The sequence below is a fragment of the Pleurodeles waltl genome, chromosome 11 (assembly GCF_031143425.1).
Source record: "Pleurodeles waltl isolate 20211129_DDA chromosome 11, aPleWal1.hap1.20221129, whole genome shotgun sequence".
In the NCBI taxonomy this organism is placed as follows: domain Eukaryota; kingdom Metazoa; phylum Chordata; class Amphibia; order Caudata; family Salamandridae; genus Pleurodeles; species Pleurodeles waltl.
Genome location: NC_090450.1, coordinates 344374580 through 344393250, shown reverse-complemented (window position 1 = coordinate 344393250; position 18671 = coordinate 344374580). Strand labels below are relative to the sequence as shown.

The window sequence follows — 18671 nt, the reverse complement described above, 5'->3', positions numbered from 1 at the left end:
ACATGGATGAGCTTACGGCACTGAAACGTCTGACATCCGACCCTACCATAATCATCAAACCAGCTGACAAAGGCGGAGCAGCGGTAATTTTCCTGCAAAAAATATACAGAGACAAATGTGAACGTCTGCTGGGTAACACCCAACAATATAAACGCTTGTCTCGAGATCCCACATCCGACATCCAGAAGGAGATCTCCTTCCTTGTGACAAAAGATATGGAGAACGACTGGCTCACCCATCATGAAGCAGCTTTCCTGGTACAAGTGAACCCAAGAATTCCCCAATTCTATATTCTTCCAAAGGTGCACAAAGCAAAGATTCCCCCTCCAGGCAGACCAATAGTATCCGGTATTGGCTCAGTATTAGAGCCTCTCTCTGTTTGTGGACTTCTTCCTACAGCCATAAGTGAATACAATTCCAACTTATCTCAAGGATACTACTGATGTACTGGTACTCCTAGATTCTGTGTCCTTTGACAAGACCAAAGAATTGTTGATCACCTTGGACGTGGAATCCCTATACACTAATATCCCCCAGGAGGCCACTCTGGAGGTTATCAGTAATCTCCTGGAAGCCAATAGAGGAGAGTCACGCATGCCTCCCGAGTTCATAATGGATCTGGCACATGTGGCACTCACGAGCAATTATTTCAAATTTGAAGATAGTTTCTTCTTACAAATACAAGGAACGTCCATGGGCAGCACATTTGCCCCTAATCTGGCATACCTCTATGTCGACAACTTTGAGAAACAGGTGGTTCTTTATGATGATAACCCGTTCCTACAGCAGATCAAACTCTGGAAACGATATATAGATGACATCCTACTGGTCTGGACAGGAACTAGAGAAGAGGCTCTCACTTTCTCGAATTGGCTGAATGCAGCCAATCCGTTCCTGAATTTCACCATGACAATAGGTGACAACCGGCTGCCGTTCCTAGACCTACTCATTTATGAAAATGACGGAGCCCTGGCCACGGAGGTATACTACAACCGACGGACCGTAACAACCTGCTACAATTTGAGCTTCCATCCGCGGGCCCTGAAGGGGAACCTCCCTGTGGGACAATTTCTACGTCTATGACGGAACTGCTCAACTATGACGGACTATCGCAAGCATGCTGACAAACTGTCCACAAAGCTACAAGCTAAGGCCTATCCAACACACCTGGTCAGAAGAGCCTGCAAATGAGCATACAATAACAGGGACCAGATACTGCAACCACGCGCAGCCATACCTGACATGGAACAAATAGTGTGCGTGACGACCTTTAACCTGCTATCTAACAGGATCCAGAGATTCATTAAAGAAGATTGCAAGATCCTCACGTCTGGTGGCTTACCTTTCCAGCAGCCGTTACATGCCTACAAGAGAGCCACGAATATACGGGACATGGTGGTCCACACAAGACCCAAAGAAAAATCCCACACCAGACAGACTACACTCTGGCGTTTACCCCCACCAACAGGCCAGCACCCTTGTGGCAATTGTAGTGTCTGTCGGTTGACTGAAAAATCTACAACGATAGACCTAGACCTGAAGACCCCATGGGTACAAAAATCCCTTACTAACTGCAACAGTAAGAACGTGATTTACCTGATTAAATACCCCTGCCAACTCCAATATGTGGGAACGACCACCAGGAAGGTCAGCACAAGGATCTGTGAGCATAGGAGCAAGATCCGTTGTAAACGTGACGCTACCAAGCTGACTCACCATTTCCTTTTGAACAACCATTCCCCCCAGATGACTTATCCTGGACTGTCATAGAGCAACTGCCTCCGTCAACTGTTGACATGACGCAGAAACCTTTCCTGGCTGAACAGTGCTGGGTCTGGAGATTACAGTCTGACATTGACGGTCTGAACGACGAGATTCCTTGGTTCTCACTCATCAAATGAGTCCTCCCTTCTTTTTGTTACCCTGACCCCTCCCCTTCCTCCTTCTTTGTTCTGGACCCCCTTTTGTTCCCCTTCCTGTTGTCTTCTCCACTGGTCTGTTTATTGCCTTCCACCCCCACCGTGTTGCCACTTCCCCTCCTCTCCCCCCACCCCCACTTACCCTATCCTTCTCACTTCTCCCGATGTCTGGCTGTGTCTTATGTTCTGTTTTTTAACTTTTATCCTTTTTTCCACTCAGTGCACCTTACTTTATTTGTTTTCATATTCAATTTTATTTTTCATTGTTATTTTTATTTATAGTTATACTTATATTTACTTTTACTCTTTTTTTTAATTTTATTTATTCTCTGCCTTTTGCTCACCTCCCATACTTTTTTCTTCCCCCCCCTTTTGTATTTTCCTTTTTGCCTCCTTCTGTCCCCTTCCTTTCTGTTCCATCTCCCCATCTTTCCCCCTCTTTCTTCTTTTCCTTTTTCCCTTTCTCACCTCTGCACACCCACCCCGCCCTCCTGTCACCAACTCCCCTCCCCGCCGCTCTCCTTTGGTTCCCCCTTCTCCCTTCCTCTCACCGTCTTAGCTGCTCTATAGAGCAAGGCCACCGGGAACTACATTTCCCAGTGGCCCTGGGCCGCCCACGATGCCTCTGAGCTCCGCGCGGCAGCTGGAAGCTCACCACCCCGGACCTCCTTCAGCTCACCACCCCGGACCTCCTTCAGCTCGGTGCCGGGGCTCTGGCACAGACGTGGGAGACACGTCGGCTTTGCGTATGCACCGCGGGCCCGCGGCGGTGATTGCATACCCCTGTTTCGAAGGCCATCATTACTGACGACGCTAATTTCGCGCGCCTTAATTCCAATATCCGCAATAAAGAGACCGCATCCCCTTGACCATTTCTATCAAGCGGTCCAAGGAGAGGACGGCATAGGCGCACAGTGAGCGCCCCCTTTGATGCAGTGAGTGACTGATCGGACTACAGGCAGCACAGATAAGATACCTCTTCTCTTTCTTCCTTGTATTCATTCCAGCATTATTTGGTTCTGATTACAATTGTTATTGGTCCTTTTATCTACTGTCTTTGGGCTGACATCTTCCAACCAGCAATTCCTTCCAAGATAATGCAGGTACCCTGCTGGGTTCCATTCTGCCTGATTTTCTCTTCTACAGACATTGTCATAATCATGGGTTACCGTCCCAGTTTAAATGTGGACCCCTCACTTTGCCTCTTTGTTTCTTTTCTTTCATGTTTACCTTAGTGTTTGACAATAAGGGGACACTCCCCCTCCTGGATACCAGAGGCCATTAGCCTCTAGGGATAGGATAGGATTCTGTGATTCCCTTTAGTGGTAGTAGTGCCTACCATTTTTATATATTCACTCAGTGCATGTGTATTGCCTACCATGAATGTATGTATTCTGTGCATGAGTACATTTCCCTGTCACGTGTGTGGTTGGTGTGCTATGCAGTGTTGTGTCTCACTATTGCTCTAATTATCTGTGTTGTTTTGTATTCTACAGGCCGCCTCAAGGTAATTCCTTGGGTAAGGTAGGCCGTTTACTTTACTCCTTACAATGTTCACTAATTGAGAAGAGTTTTTTTTTTTTAAACTCTTAATGTGAGTATTAGGGATCTGAGGCCCTGATGAATGCCCCGAGACCTTCCTTGGCTCACTCCTAAGGGCAGAAACATGTTGGCTACTGTTTTTTAGATGGGTGACCCTGTGAGTCCCACTCTGTTTTTAACCACACAGACACCATTATTAATTTGTAACTTCATACAGGTGGCTGTTTAGGTGTTATTTTGACTAGATTAGTTGGATCCCGATCTTTCCAGACCAAGAATTTATTTACGCACTCCCGCCTGTTCTTTTAACAGCAAGGTTGAGTATGCCCAGGTGGCACTGTCCTACCTGGGTGGGGCTAGGTGGTCAAATGATGAAGCATGACACTATATAGTGTGGGAGACCACCTAGTCCGTATAGGAAATTTCCCCCGCTTCCCCTCAATACTTCACAGCAACTCACTGACCTCATCCTTCCAATAAAGGATCACGATTAACAAAGGGCACAATTTGTACCCCTGACGTTTATTCTTCGACCTATTAGAGAACCCCGTACTTCTTTGTGTGATTTCTGGTTCTATATATAGGGAGCTGAGTACGGTTGCATTCCTCCTAGCTTCCCATGTCTCCCTCATACTCTCTCCATGTGTTTTGATATTTCAACCCTGCCCATAAAAATGCTTTGTTTCTATTTCGCGCTGCAGTTCTAACTGTTAAAAACAATAACAAAGTCAAATAGCTCTGCATAAACTGTCTCTGTTAATTTAAACCATCTTTAAAAATATTAAGTAAAACAAAGCGATATAACACAGCTGTCATAGCGCTTTTTGTTGTAAGGCCGATGGTGGGCGTAAAGGAGAAAAACATGAGGTGGTGGGAGAGATGATAATGAAGCAGGCGTAGATAGGCAGGATAGGGAAAGCAGTCAGGAGAAGGGTCAGAGGGATTAAGAGGGGTAGTTATAGCCGTCAAGCACATGCACTCTTAGGGAGTGCCTGATTTAAAATGAAAAACAAAATACCTGCACAGGCTGTGACCAGTGGAAGGACACTGCTGCAGACACCGAAAACTGTACTTGGTCCAACCTCCATCTGTGACCGGACCTCAGCAGCCACCAAAGAGAAAGTGGAAGAAGCAGGAAGCTTTGACCATTCAGAAGCGGGGCGAGAACGACGTGGGAGTCAACCAATGGTAAGTAAGGTTAAGCATAGGGCAGGCTGTAACCCTATTTTAAGCTTTAGTTTTTGTAGTTACAGTAGAGGTGCAGCACCATGATGGTTTCTTTCTCAGTAGCGTTTTTGGTTGGTGGAAGGTTTTGTTTCCTTACTCAATGAGTCGCCTTAATATTGTTAACCTTATGGAAGAGGTAGACTGGAACGAAGCATTAGCAGCCCCACACACTTTAATGATGACGACTCGTCTCCGACTAATACAGACTTACTATCTCCATATGGCATACCTAACACCTGTCAGGTTGTACAGGGCAGGTCTCCGTGACGCAGCTGACTGTCCACGTTGTATGGACCCAGACGCAGACTTTTTCCACATGGTATGGTCTTGCCCAATTATTAAAGCTTACTGGGGGGCTGTTACCATGGAAATCTCATCGGCCTTACAGACAGACATTGGGTTGACGCCAATGCCGCTCCTACTGGGGATCATGGGTGACACTGGACTGAGGAGGGCGGAACGGACCTTTCTGGGGGTGGCGTGCCTAGTGGCCAAAAGAGACATAATGACGGACTGGAAAGCCCAAAGCGCACCAGCTTTGACTAAATGGAGACGAGGAGTGGATTGGTGTGCTCAACGTGAAAAACTCGTTTACGAGGCCAGAGGGTGCCCGAATAAATATGATAAGATATGGGGGAAATGGGAGGCCACAACACTCAACCTCCCTGCACTGTCGACTGGCTCAGCACCAGAAAGAGCCTAAACGGGCCCTTCCCTCTCCCCCTCTAATGGGTGGAAACATTCATGGGATACTTTACAGAGAGATGCACAATCTTCACACACAGTGTATTGTCTGAGACTAGGGATTGACCATTGTTCGGTGCCCGTTGGCGCCCAGTTACATGTATGTATCTTGTTTTATCTTTTGCAAAACCAATATAAATGTCTTTATCAAAAAAATATTGTTAACCTTTCTTAACCCAAGATAGTACTCATTTCCCGGGCACTTTTCAATGAATTTACTACAACTGTTAGAAAAGGCAGGTAGTTCTACGCCTCGTGTGTCACAGTACCTAGTTATGCTTCATGTTTGTCTTACTTATGGCTTTATTTATTTATTGTTTTGCCCTGCAATTCATCTTTTGTGTGAGGGTGGAAACATGGAAGGCAACATGACTTGGAGAAATGAATCCTGTGATGACTGCGCTCATGCTTGATATCTGACAGGCTGGCCATCCTCGTTATCTGCTCCCAGATATCCAAAGTAAAAACTGACCTATGAATTGGCCGGTTTGGTATGCTTTTTAGGCTCCTGTGTTCTTGTATCTCTGCACTTTCAGTGCTTCCAGGATTGTGCCTAACCTTACTCCCTGCTAGTAGCCACTGAAGCTTGTGACTGATAATGAGATGGCCTTGTAATATGGACCACAGGAACTATCCCAGAAGACAGCAATGAGGTGGAGAGGGTTTTCCGGATCCCGGGTGTTCTGATTCAGGTTTTAGTAAAACCTGCTGTGAGAGTGACTAGACTCACTGAAAGGTGAAATGAGGTACATGGCTGCAGCCATCAATGTGACCCAAGCGAGCACTGTAAGGCTGGTTAGGTGACGTCCCATTGCATGTTCTTCACTCCTGCTGTATTTTTTTTTTAGCCAGTCTGACCTGGTTTCCCTACTGCGAGATGTAAAACTAAAATGTACATGTCCTGTCTTTTAATGACGCCGCACCCTGCACATGGGCTACCTAGGGCCTACCCTAGGGGTTACCTATGTGTAATAAAAGTTCTGTTTTTTAAATCTTGGCAAGCATTTTTAAATGCCGAGCCGACAAAGCATTGGGACACTGCCATCAGTCTGCAAAGGCAGGCCTGGGGGTGCTAGGTGGCACAATAGGTGCTGCAGGCCCACTGGCCGCATTTAATTTACAGGCCCTGGGTATATGGTATATACCATTGTACACGGGACATACATGCACATTAAATATGCCAATCTGTTGTATGCAAAATCATGTTTAGGGAGCAAGAGCACAAGCACTCTAGCACTGGTTAGCAGTGGTAAGGTGCAGTCGTTCGGCCAGCAAGCAAAATTCCAGAAAAGTAGGTTGATGAAAGCAAAATGTTTAGAGGTGACCTTGTGGCGAGGCCATTCCCAACAACCGCACTGTACTTCAATCAACCACACCCCATTGCAATCGACCCCACTCTGAGCTAATCCAATGCAGTCCAAACCACCTCACTCCAAAAAAATCATTTTCGCCCCGGTCCACCGCAATCAAATCCATCTCACCTTAATTCAATCCAATCCAGTTCACCAAACTCGGTTACACTCCATTCCTGTCAAATCCACCCCACCTAAGTACAATCCTCCCCATCCCAATGCAACCCACCGAACTCCAATCAATCAACCACACCCTAATTCAATCCAGTCAACCCCACTTCAATCCACCTCACCTCACTTCACTCCTGTCCAATCCATCCACTCCACTCCTATTCATCCCGCCCAACCCACTGCATTCCAGTCCACCCCAAATACATTTAAAATAATTCAATCCATCCCACTGCAGTCCACTTCAATTCTCCCTGCTCCAGTTCAGTCTAATCTACCCGTATCCAATCTACACCATCCCACTCCAGTCCACTCTACTCTGATCAAACCTACCCCCACTCCAATACTACCCACTTCCTTAATCCACTGCAACCCACTCCATGCCATGGAACCATTGACCTTGACTGTCCTCCACTCTGCAGTGTGCTACTCCCTCCCCCCACGCTCCACTCTGCGGCGCCCTACTCCCTCCCCCCACGCTCCACTCTGCGGCGCCCTACTCCCTCCCCCCACGCTCCACTCTGCGGCGCCCTACTCCCTCCCCCCACGCTCCACTCTGCGGCGCCCTACTCCCTCCCCCCACGCTCCACTCTGCGGCGCCCTACTCCCTCCCCCCACGCTCCACTCTGCGGCGCCCTACTCCCTCCCCCCACGCTCCACTCTGCGGCGCCCTACTCCCTCCCCCCACGCTCCACTCTGCGGCGCCCTACTCCCTCCCCCCACGCTCCACTCTGCGGCGCCCTACTCCCTCCCCCCCACGCTCCACTCTGCGGCGCCCTACTCCCTCCCCCCCACGCTCCACTCTGCGGCGCCCTGCTCCCTCCCCCCACGCTCCACTCTGCGGCGCCCTGCTCCCTCCCCCCACGCTCCACTCTGCGGCGCCCTACTCCCTCCCCCCCCTACGCTCCACTCTGCGTCGCCCTACTCCCTCCCCCCCCTACGCTCCACTCTGCGTCGCCCTACTCCCTCCCCCCCCCCCCTACGCTCCACTCTGCGGCACCCTACTCCCTCCCCCACACTCCACTCTGCGGCACCCTACTCCCTCCCCCCCCCCCCACGCTCCACTCTGCGGCACCCTACTCCCTCCCCCCCCCCCCCCACGCTCCACTCTGCGGCGCCCTACTCCCTCCCCCCCCCCCCCCTGCTCCACTCTTCGGCGAGCTGCTCCCCCCACCCCCTGCTCCACTTTGCGTCACCCTACTCCGTCCCCCGCTCTACTCTGCGGCGGCACCCTACTTGCCCCCCTCCACTCTTTGCCACCACCCTCCCCCGCTCCACTCTGTGGCGCCATACTCTTAGCCCTGCTCCACTCTGCGGCGCGCTACTCCCCCCCGCTCCACTCTGCGGCGCGCTGCTCCCCCCACCCCCTGCTCCACTTTGCGGCACCCTACTCCGTCCCCCGCTCTACTCTGCGGCGGCACCCTACTTGCCCCCTCCACTCTTTGCTGCCACACTCCCCGCTCCACTCTGTGGCGCCATACTCTTAGCCCCGCTCCACTCTGTGGCGCGCTACTCCCCCCGCGCACCACTCTGCGGCGCGCTGCTCCCTCCGGTCTGCGCCACTCCACTCCACTCCACTCCTCCCCCCCCCCCCTCCCCCGGCTGCCTCGGCTCTGCGCTACTCCCCCCGCCCCCTGGCTGCCTCGGCTCTGCGCTACTTCCCCCCCCCCCCCACACTGCCTCAGCTCTGCGCTACTCCCCCCCTGCTGCCTCAGCTCTGCGCCTCTGCTGCCCCGGCTCTGCGCTACTGCACCTCTGCTGCCCCAGCTCTGCGCCACTCCCCCGCATCAGTCTGCGCTGCTCCGCCACTCTGCGCCTCCTAGCTGCGCCCCCTGCACCTCCGTGCTACGCCCCCTGCGCCTCTGCCCTGCGCTGTGCCTCCGTGCTACGCCCCCTGCGCCTCTGCCCTGCGCTGCGCCTCCGTGCTCCGCCTCTGTCCTGCGCCTCTCCCCTGTGCTGTGCCCCTGCGCCTCTCCCCTGTGCTGTGCCCCCTGCGCCTCTCCCCTGTGCTGTGCCCCCTGCGCCTCTCCCCTGTGCTGTGCCCCCTGCGCCTCTCCCCTGTGCTGTGCCCCCTGCGCCTCTCCCCTGCGCTGTGCCTCTGCTCTGCGTCCCCGCTCCACTCCGCAATACTACACACCACTAACTTTAAGCCATGCTGAACAGGAGCCACACTGATGTACAACATGGTAAAAACACAATGCCATAGCCAGTAGCTCTTGTATAGGCGAGACCTATTGGCTTTGCCAGTGTTTGTTTGACTTGCACATGTGGGGCAGGTCTCAGAACATTTGTGCACACCACCTATTACACTCGCTGGACATAGTGGATGTTATACAATGTTCAGCCATCCCAAACAACATGGATTTGAGCTCGCCTTGCTGGACACTGCAATAAAGACACTTAAATGGGCCATTGGGGTGCACGGAAATGGGCCAAGCCAACATAGCTACCAAGTGGGGCATAGTGGTGTCATATTATTGATTCGTCCCAGTCTAAGCCAGTTCTGTGCGGCTGTTGACGGGTGACAATTCCTAGAATAGGTAGGGAAATTTGATACATTTAATCATAGTTAGATTGTGTTGCCTGCCAGGCAAAAGCCATAGATGGTGGTTACGAAAGTTGAGTTTTTCAAAAAAGATTCTGGGTAATTAAATGTTAACATTGTACATAACTTGACAGGAGGAGAATCTGCAGGAGGTTGGATGGACTTACTGCTGTGAAGACTAGTATGCTTTGATACTGACGCTTAAACTACTACTGTTCATGTGGTGCCGCGCAAAGCCAGAAAGTTCCCTGGCTTCTTTGGATGTTAAACCAGAGTTGTCTGTCCCATTTTTTTGTGCTTTTTTTGTTGTTAAATAAATAAAAATAAATCAACAGGATCACCTTGAATGCTCTCAATCGGACAATTATATCTTAGTCTTCTTTTTTTAATCTTTTTGATTTCGTACTGAACAAATACAAGTAAACGAAATATACAACAAAGAGAAAATGGTGCCCCATGTAACGTCAAGAAGTAGATTAAATGACCAGTGTGGGGCTCAGTGAGTACCAGGGAATATAAAGGACATGCAATCTCTACAAATGTGTAACAACCAGGGGGATCAAGAGGGGAGGATAATATGGCAGAACCTACATGGTACTGAATTTATGGTCCCCTAATCTGGTTGTGTTTCAGGCATCCCCTCACGTTATATACGATCTCTTCTGCGATTGCGCAGCAGTAGATTGTCAGGATCCAGTCCGCCAACGTGTGCTATGCCTTTTAATTTCCACCCCATCCATTGTGCCCAAAATAAATACCTTCGGGTTTGGGTCAGTGGCAGAGCCTAATATCTTGCCTAGAAGTTTATGTACCCTCTTCCAGTAATGTGTTATCATTGGACATTCTGAAATGACATGAAGGAAGGAAGGAGGGGTGGGGTTGGTGAGTACACCAAAAGCAGGAGGGGTGGGGGGGTGGGGGTTAAGGACCCTCTCATCATTATGTTTTATTTGGTCATCCATTGACCATTAAAGACAAAGTGCAATATAATCATACAAAATACATAAAACCGACATTAAAATTTTAATATCATGAAAATCCATAAAACCAACAAAAGCAAGGTTGTATCTTGCGAGTAAATAATGTATTAAACAATTGCAGGGTGCATACATATAGCTTGCGGTATAAAAACTGCAATCGAAAAACATATCCTCGCAGTCTTTTGCTAAAACTCCATAGCGCTCTGCACTGTCTTCTTCAGAGGAGGTAAAATAAGCACAATCCTTAGCTAAGAATAGTGTTTGTAGAAAAGGATCAAGTGCATAGTGCTCTGTGCAGAACTTCAATCTCACGGGCATGCAGGCAGGGTGGCAGCAAACATACCTTAGCAAAACAAAAAGATGATGGACGGAGTGCTGAAACTTTTCAAACACTCAGTCCAAGTCACAGATCTGGGTTAAATCCAATTATTATTATTATTTTTTTTTTTTGCTCACCATGCCAACCCAGTTTGGGCCCAGCTATGTGCAAATCAGTCTTGAGCCTGCTCCCCATGGGAACAATCCAGCCTGAACTGCCAGGCTAGGTTCTCCCTCGACCAGAAACAAAAACTGATGTATTAAACCCAGATCAGTGACTGGAGGTGAATTTTTGTTTTTTGTTTCGCATTCTGTCCATCAACTGTTAATTTTGCAGCAAGGATACCTTGCCTAGGGTATGCAACAAGAAAATGAACGCTGTTCAGGCATAATCTTGCTAGCAAATACCTGTGGTGTAAGTTGTTGACCCTTATCAAGTAAGCCTCATTGCCAGAACAAATGTGGATTTGAGCTTGGGCAAATGAAGACATTCCTGTTTGGTGTTTAAAAAAAAAAAAAAAATGTTTACTTTCTCTCTTCTGCACATTTAGCTAAAAAAAAATACTTTGGTTAACGGTCTCGAGAAACTAGCCATGAAGGTGCACAGGGTCTAAAACAGGACATTCAAATCCAACTAATTGCAAATCATGGACATATATGCAATCCAAGGAATTATTTAGCTCTTTTCCAGTTTCAGCTAGGATTGTATGATTCAGAAGGGGTTTCCCCTTGGTCCTTACTTGAAGCCATAGCAAAAGAGGCTTCAAGTTCACAAAATTACTTGTATACCCTAGCCCGGTTTCCATGTGGCATATATAATTACTAGTGGACTGAGGTACCGCAAGCAATTTTTTTGTATAGCCATTTTCTCCCTTCTCTAGCCCTGATTGGTCACAAAAACGCCCTATACGCTGGCCCCATATCTAGTGCCTGGACAGCACTTGGGCTTGTAAATTGTTAACAACTCTTTGATTAGCTTGCTACTTAATCTTGTTGCAAAGCCTAGGACTGCTTCTATGCTCCTATCTAGAGCGACTGCACTGCCAGTTTACAGAGTACCCCCAAGTCATCTTGGCATCAAAAAGTCTTCCCAGGTAAGGGTAAGAAGGGATCTTACAAATCTTCTTGCTGGTAACAAATAAAGCCCTATTTTTCTTTTCTCGGGTTCCAAAGACCAATATGTGAGTTTTATTTTGGTTTACCATCAGGTCTAGGCTGTTAATGAAGCCACAGAACTGGTCTTATAATTACTGCAGGCCATTTGCTGTCCTGGCCAATAAGAGAGTGTCATCACTATAGATCAAAGCGGGTATATTGCATTTACCAACCATGGGGCGGTCTGCACTAGATTTTAATAAATGTTTTTCAAAACCGTTGACGTACAGATAAAAAAGCAAGGGGCCAATATGCACTTCCGACACATGCCACGATCAAGTCTAAAACTTTGTTTCCTCAGCTGGACCATTTCTCACTCTTGCAGTTACCTGTAGCTCCTTCAGGAAATAAATTATATTGGACTTGGCTTTCAGTTCTGTCATAGTTGCCCAAAGTTTTGACCTATTAACTGAATTGAAGGCAGCTTAAATCTATGAAAGCTGCATAAACTTTGTCTTCCTTTGTTACTGTAAACGAATATATTAGCAGGTGTAAATGTAGGCATTGCTCTACAGTCCTAAGGCCAACATGTAACCCAAACTGAAGATCGGAGAACATGTTATTATCGGTTGCCCAGGTTTGGTGCTTTTCTAGCAGAAGCCTGACCATTATCTTAGCAGTGGAGTTCATTAAAAAAATAGAGCGGAAGCATTTTGGGTCCCCTTAGATCCTTTCTTGAAGATCTGGACCATTGTTGGGTGTGACCAAGCTTTAGATGGGTCTGTAGTTAAAGATGTCTTAAGGACCAGGTTTCTTGAAGACAGAAATGCGTAGGATTGTTGTGGGTCCATTTTAGTTTGCCTGGGTATAGGAGTTTAATTTAGCTTCGGCTTGCAGGCCTGTGCTGTGTGTGTGTTTTTTTTTTTTTTTTTTTTTTTTCCTTTTACCTAGATAAAACAGAGCATGTTATTCATTTTGGCATTGCTTGCATTTCAGAAAAATGTTTCATTTCATAATTAGTTTACATTCTAGGAAATCGTCATTATCAGTACTGTACATGTTGGATTGTCATCGTGCTCTTTGCTTCACGTTAGACAGGAATAGAATTTGAACGTGTCAGGCATTTGTTATGATACTGCTGATACAAGTCTGCGCAAACAGTCTAACGTTTAGGTACATACCCACGTCAGGATGTCTGCACGAACAATAACATGTGCCTTACAAAAACACTTTGTGAGACCGCTGCCATTAGAGGACTTTACACCCATGGTATTCCATCCATATTGCTTGTCACTTTGCAGCAGACCTCTGCCTTTGTGTCTCTACGAAGCTCGATTTGGCGACTGGAGGCCAAAGTTGTTCCATGGTAATCGGTTTGGGGCGCTTCTTATGAACACAGCCCGGGCAGATTAGGTCTATCAGGTCTTGCTCTCTTTAGGTTGGAAAATACGCTTTAGGGAGGAATTTGCATGTTTATTGCAGTATGGTGGGAATGTTCATATTTATATTGCTTATTTTCACAATCCTGATTTTGTTACTTGTCATTATCCTAATCATTGTAGCTCATGTATTTTATGGCAGATTACAGTCTTTTCAATAAATGTATTGGACACTATCCTGCATCTTCTTTCTTGCCTGTTTGTAAGCGACTCATTGCTAATGAGATAAAAGGGTAAGACTTGTTCCACCTCGTTTTCCCAGAGAGATTTTCAGAGTAAATGCTCTAGGCTGCCAGAAATCACCTTTACTATTTTGGTTTTGGTGATGTGTTGCTAGAGAGCCAGAAGTATTGGCCCAACAGCTGCCAAACGGTGTAGGAGTGTGTCAGTCGCCTACAAGCATAGGTGCTGCTGCCCCTAATCCAGCAGTCTCAGTGTTAGGAGAGTCCTGAGGGCCGGGTTTAGTCAAATTAAACCAGTCCAGGGGTGTGGAATTTATTAAAATATCTACTTGTCCAGGGGACAGGTTGCTTCTCAAATCTACTTGTCCTGTAAAAAGATCTACTTGTCCCTTTGGTGCCATGTAGTGTGGCGACAAATTATGGCAGCAATTAATAGCCTCTCTGATTATGCCAGGGCTACTACCATAGTAGGGCTTGAATACTTGGAGTTTCAATCCCTACTGTAGCAATTTCCTTATTTTGCCACCTTTCTGCAGATCTGCATACTGGGGCTGGAGGAAGCAGTAAGCAATAGTTCCAGGGCAGGAATGCCTTTGAGTCTGCAAACCTACTAACCTGCATGTTTTAAAGATTTTTACCAGCTTCTCTCTAATATTTTCCCATAATAAGAAAGGTTGGACATTTACTCCTGACAATGGCAGAATTAGAACTTCTTCCAGGGTTGGGAAGAAAGTGGCTGGAGGGAAAATGAACTTGCAAATGCTCAATAGATTTTCACATGAGCAAATCTACACATCGTATTTACCCATGCTAAAATACAGTTCACAAATATTTTATAGGGGTACAACATATACCATGGGTGCACTTTTGTGACTTTCTTTAAGAATTTGGGGCCACAAGTAGGTAGGTTCAGATTTGTGACCTGCAAATTGCGAGTCGCAAATCCGAATGTAGGATGGTGTCCTTGACGCCATCTGTGATTCGCAAGGGCTTCGCAAATGCCCACATCATGAATAATCATGAGGTGGGTCGCAATTTGCGACCCCCTCGCGAATGGTGGCCTGCTGGAGACAGCAGACCACCATGTCTGTGACTGCTTTTCAATAAAGCAGTTTTTTTTGTTTTTTTTTGTAATGCAGCCCGTTTTCCTTAAAGGAAAACGAGATGCATAACAAAAGCGAAAAATGAAACGTTTTTGTTTCATTTTTTCAGAGCAGGCAGTGGTCCGCAGGACCACTGCCTGCTCTGAAAAAATGTTTACAGTGACATTCACAATGGGGGGGAAGGGGTCCCATGGGGATCCCTTCCCTTTTGCGAAAGTGTTAGCACCCATTTGAAATGGGTGCAAACTGCGATTGGTTTGCGCCCGCGTTTGCGGTCACAAAACAATCCTACATTGCACTGCGAGTTGCAATTAGGAAGGGAACACCCCTTACTAATTGCGCGTCGCAAACCCGTTTTGTGATTCGGTAACCAGGTTACTGAATCGCAAAACTGGGTTTGTGCATCACAATGTGCTTTTTGCACGTCGCAAACAGCGAAAGTCGCTGTTTGCGACATGCAAAAAGCTACCTACATGTGTGTCTTGGTCCCTAATTAGGTCTGGTGTTAACAAAGACATTTTGTTTTTATTAAACTTCTATTTCTCGCTCTTTCGGCTGGCTGGCTTTACTGTGAGTGATCGCATTCTGCTCTTCCACAAGGAGCATATTGCCACACAAAGTAGTTTTGTTCAGTGTCAGGAACTACAGTGGCAATCAGTGACGTAACGAAACTGGAGGGTGCCCCTTTGCAAAGAACATGGAGGAGCCCCCTCTCCAGACTCACTCAGGGCAGGTGCTGAAGGGGCCCCCTGGAGGGCGGCTGCGGGGCCTTTGTTATGCCGCTGGTGGCAACGTGTGCTTTAAGAGTTCAAAAACTTTTTGGGGGGGTTTTGCCAATGTTTGTTACAATGTTGAGGGCCTGGTAGCTCCCACAACAATAAAGTGTTACAAAAGCCATGTCAAAACAAGACACGCATTGATGAAACTAAAAGACTTATAAAAATATGTCAGATCAGTTGGCTTTGTCAGTGTTTGTTTATTTTCATGCTTCCCATAATCGTGTTGAAAATGGTTACACTGATTTTCCATTAGAAATATTTTTGGGAAATACTAGCATGCATCAACACATTTTACTAAATGACACTTCATTTGCATATAATCAGAGAGCATTCTGGGAGCATTATACTTAGCCTCTTAGCCTAAACTTTTCAAACATGTGTGTACACGTTTTTTTTTTTTTGTACTGGAACCAACGTCAGTAGTGAAGTGTGACCTTAAAACATTTATTTGCAGCACGCACCCTAATAATGAAGGCTTTCAAATAATGAACCATAAATACAAGTTCGAACAGCATTATCTTTTGGAAACACATTACCTCAACTGCAGAGAGTTCCACTCTCTGTAAACAGGCAGCCAAAGGGTTTGTGCTGCAGGGGGTTGAGCCTACTTGTCCCAAGGACAAAGTAAACATAAAAACTTGTTGCCCTTGACCCCAAACAAGATGTCCAGGGCGTCGGGCGATAGGAATTCCACATCCCTGCAGTCCAAGTTCTCCAGTTTTGCACCCAGTCTTGCTACATTCCAAGATACAAATCTATTACCTCTGCCTCTATTATACCCGGGACCCATAGTCGCAATGCTTTCTTCGAATGGAATGGGATGACTAACCACTCTACTAAGGGTAGAAATCTATTTATGGTAGGAACAGGGTTTGCAATGCTTGGGAAAGGGCAAATGAGAATATTAGCTGGTCTGTAGAAGTAGTCCAGTGAAAGGACAACAATGACTAATTGACTGTTTTGAGAAATTAAGTCTGCCGAGAAGATATTTGAGAGTAGCACTGCTTATACAATTGGCAACAATACAATCACTGCTGTCCAGTTTTGGGAGATCACCTACCTAAGAAACCCTCTGCACATGGTTGATCTAATTGTGTATTGTCCTAAGCCGTCCACCCTCCTGCTTACACAATACCCTACCTTATTCAACAGTTGACTGATGTTTTCATGAGTGTTAGGCTTCACTCAGGTGCACCTTGAGGACTACCTGGCACCCAGCGGCCTGAAGAGGTAGTTGGAGAGTTTGAAGAATTTGGAGGCCCATTTGGGAAGTTGTTATAGGTGTTATTGGCTGATCCTCCCTGGGGGAATGTATTTGAGGTGTGTTGTAGCCTGAACTCACCTTGTAGCTGCCCTCTATGCCATGAAACTCCCAAACTGGGTGGAGGCACTGTTGAATCACTTGTGCTTGCAGAGAGGACTGACAGGGAGCAGAACAGTTCCTCTGCTCTATTGCATGGCCCTCCTCATTTCTGATATCTGCGCTTACATCCCTGACTACGAGCCTAGGTGGGTAGCAACTGCTTTTGGAGTCCAGCAAACGAGCCTCCAAAGAATCCAGCTTACCTATCACAGCAGTAATAAAGTTAGCTAATTTGGCCTCCATGCAAGAGAATGTGCTAGCTATGTCCATGGTCTGATCCAGGGGCTCGGTCATGCATAGTGCATTCCTTTTGTTTGTCAGCCAGGCATCCTGTACGGCCTTCCCTTTCCTGTCTTGGGGGCACTTCTTCTTACCCTTATGCAACAAACGGTACGAACCAGGCAGAATTGGTACAAAAAGCACATTGAGTGCAGCATCTGTGAAAATTATTTCGGCCGGTATAGTTGCTGTGCATGAATTTCTACCAAACCTGTGCGTTTTGGAAAACTAGAGCCCTAGGGGAATCCAAGATGGGGTGACTTGTGGGGCTCTGACCAGGTTCTGTTACCCAGAATCCTTTGCAAACCTCAATGTGGCATAAAAAACACATTTTCCTCACACTTCGGTGACAGAAAGTTCTGGAATCTGAGAGGAGCCACAAATGTTCTTCCACCCAGCATTCCCCCAAGTCTCCCGATAAAATGGTACCTCACTTGTGTGGGTGGGCCTAGCACCCACGAAAGGAAATGGCCCTAAACACAACGTGGTCGTGTTTTTTGCAAAGGGCCTACCTGCTCCCAATGCTTGTGGTACTATTTCTTCATCTCCTCCCTTTGCCAATGTCTTTCCGACTTTGCTTTGCTGGGGCTCAACCTTTGTGCAGAGTAACTCGTAAATGCTGCAAAGTAACACTGTCCGACCTGCCAGGCCCTTGATACAAGTGCCAAATTATCCCCGCTGGTCTTTAAGCAACAAAACTTAATTCGAAATCTTCTGTTGGCCATTGTATAGTCTGTAATGTCGAACACTTCTGACATTAGTCAGTAAAGAAAATGGTGGTATGTTTCGAATCAGATGGCAGCAGATATTACCGCCTAGCCGCAACATACAGTGCCTTGATGCAAAATCGCTGCACTGACTGTCTGCTGCAGGCGTAATGATTGTACAGACCTGTGCGCTCTAAATAATGGCGTGGGTGATTGGCAATGCGCTTAATTAAAATATAGTAAAGCAGAGTAGGCCTGCACGGATTAGTAAACCTTTTACACTACTCAAAATCTCTGCAGTAGTCCCCTGAGCTATGTTTCTAACAAAGATATTTATGTGACGTGTTCCTGCGCATGCCTCTTCTGTTTTTGGTAGAAATAATATAGCGCGTAGAATTTTCTTCTTATTTATTTTTTTTTTATCACCCTTTCAAACCCCGTGTGTGTGTGTGTGTGTGTGTGTGTGTGTATGTATATGTATATATGTGTGTGTATATATCTCCAGCCCCCCCCCCCCCCCCCCCACTCTTGTTGGCGGGCACTCAAACCCCCGTTCTCATACAGCCCTGGTGATCGACTCCAGATTTGACTTGATAGCTTCTAACACAGCGCAAAGTAAATTGTTGCTGGGCACTATAGAGCTAAGAGAAGTGTTGGACACAGGGCTGATAGAAAGTTCCTAAAAGCAGACAAATGCACAGTAGTGTGTGCTTTTACATCCCTGCAGTCTCGGCATTGTCGTCTTCCACTTACTCTTGCATGTTATAGAAATGGAATGCAGCAGGTATCGTTAGCTGCGTTTCCGATAAAGTTGTGCCTGACCCTTTAAACACTAAAAGATCCGGCAGAGAATATCATCGCCAACTTGCTTCTATTTGAATTCCGAAGTTGTTTTTTTCTTTTTTTCCCGAACAAAAGTGTGATACACA

General features: G+C 47.0%; 1 protein-coding gene across 6 annotated transcripts in view; it reads left to right on the top strand.

Moving 5' to 3' along the window:
- The window catches only part of SEPTIN2 (septin 2), an 877282-nt gene that overhangs the window by 20919 nt on the left and 837692 nt on the right, over window positions 1–18671 (top strand). For 2 of the 6 annotated variants that reach the window (XM_069213642.1, XM_069213639.1), the window contains exon 2: window positions 3416–3443. The exons of the other annotated variants lie outside the window; for them this stretch is intronic. The gene's annotated coding sequence lies outside the window, so the exon portion shown is untranslated. The remainder of the gene's footprint in view (window positions 1–3415; window positions 3444–18671) is intronic. 6 annotated transcript variants of the gene reach the window in all.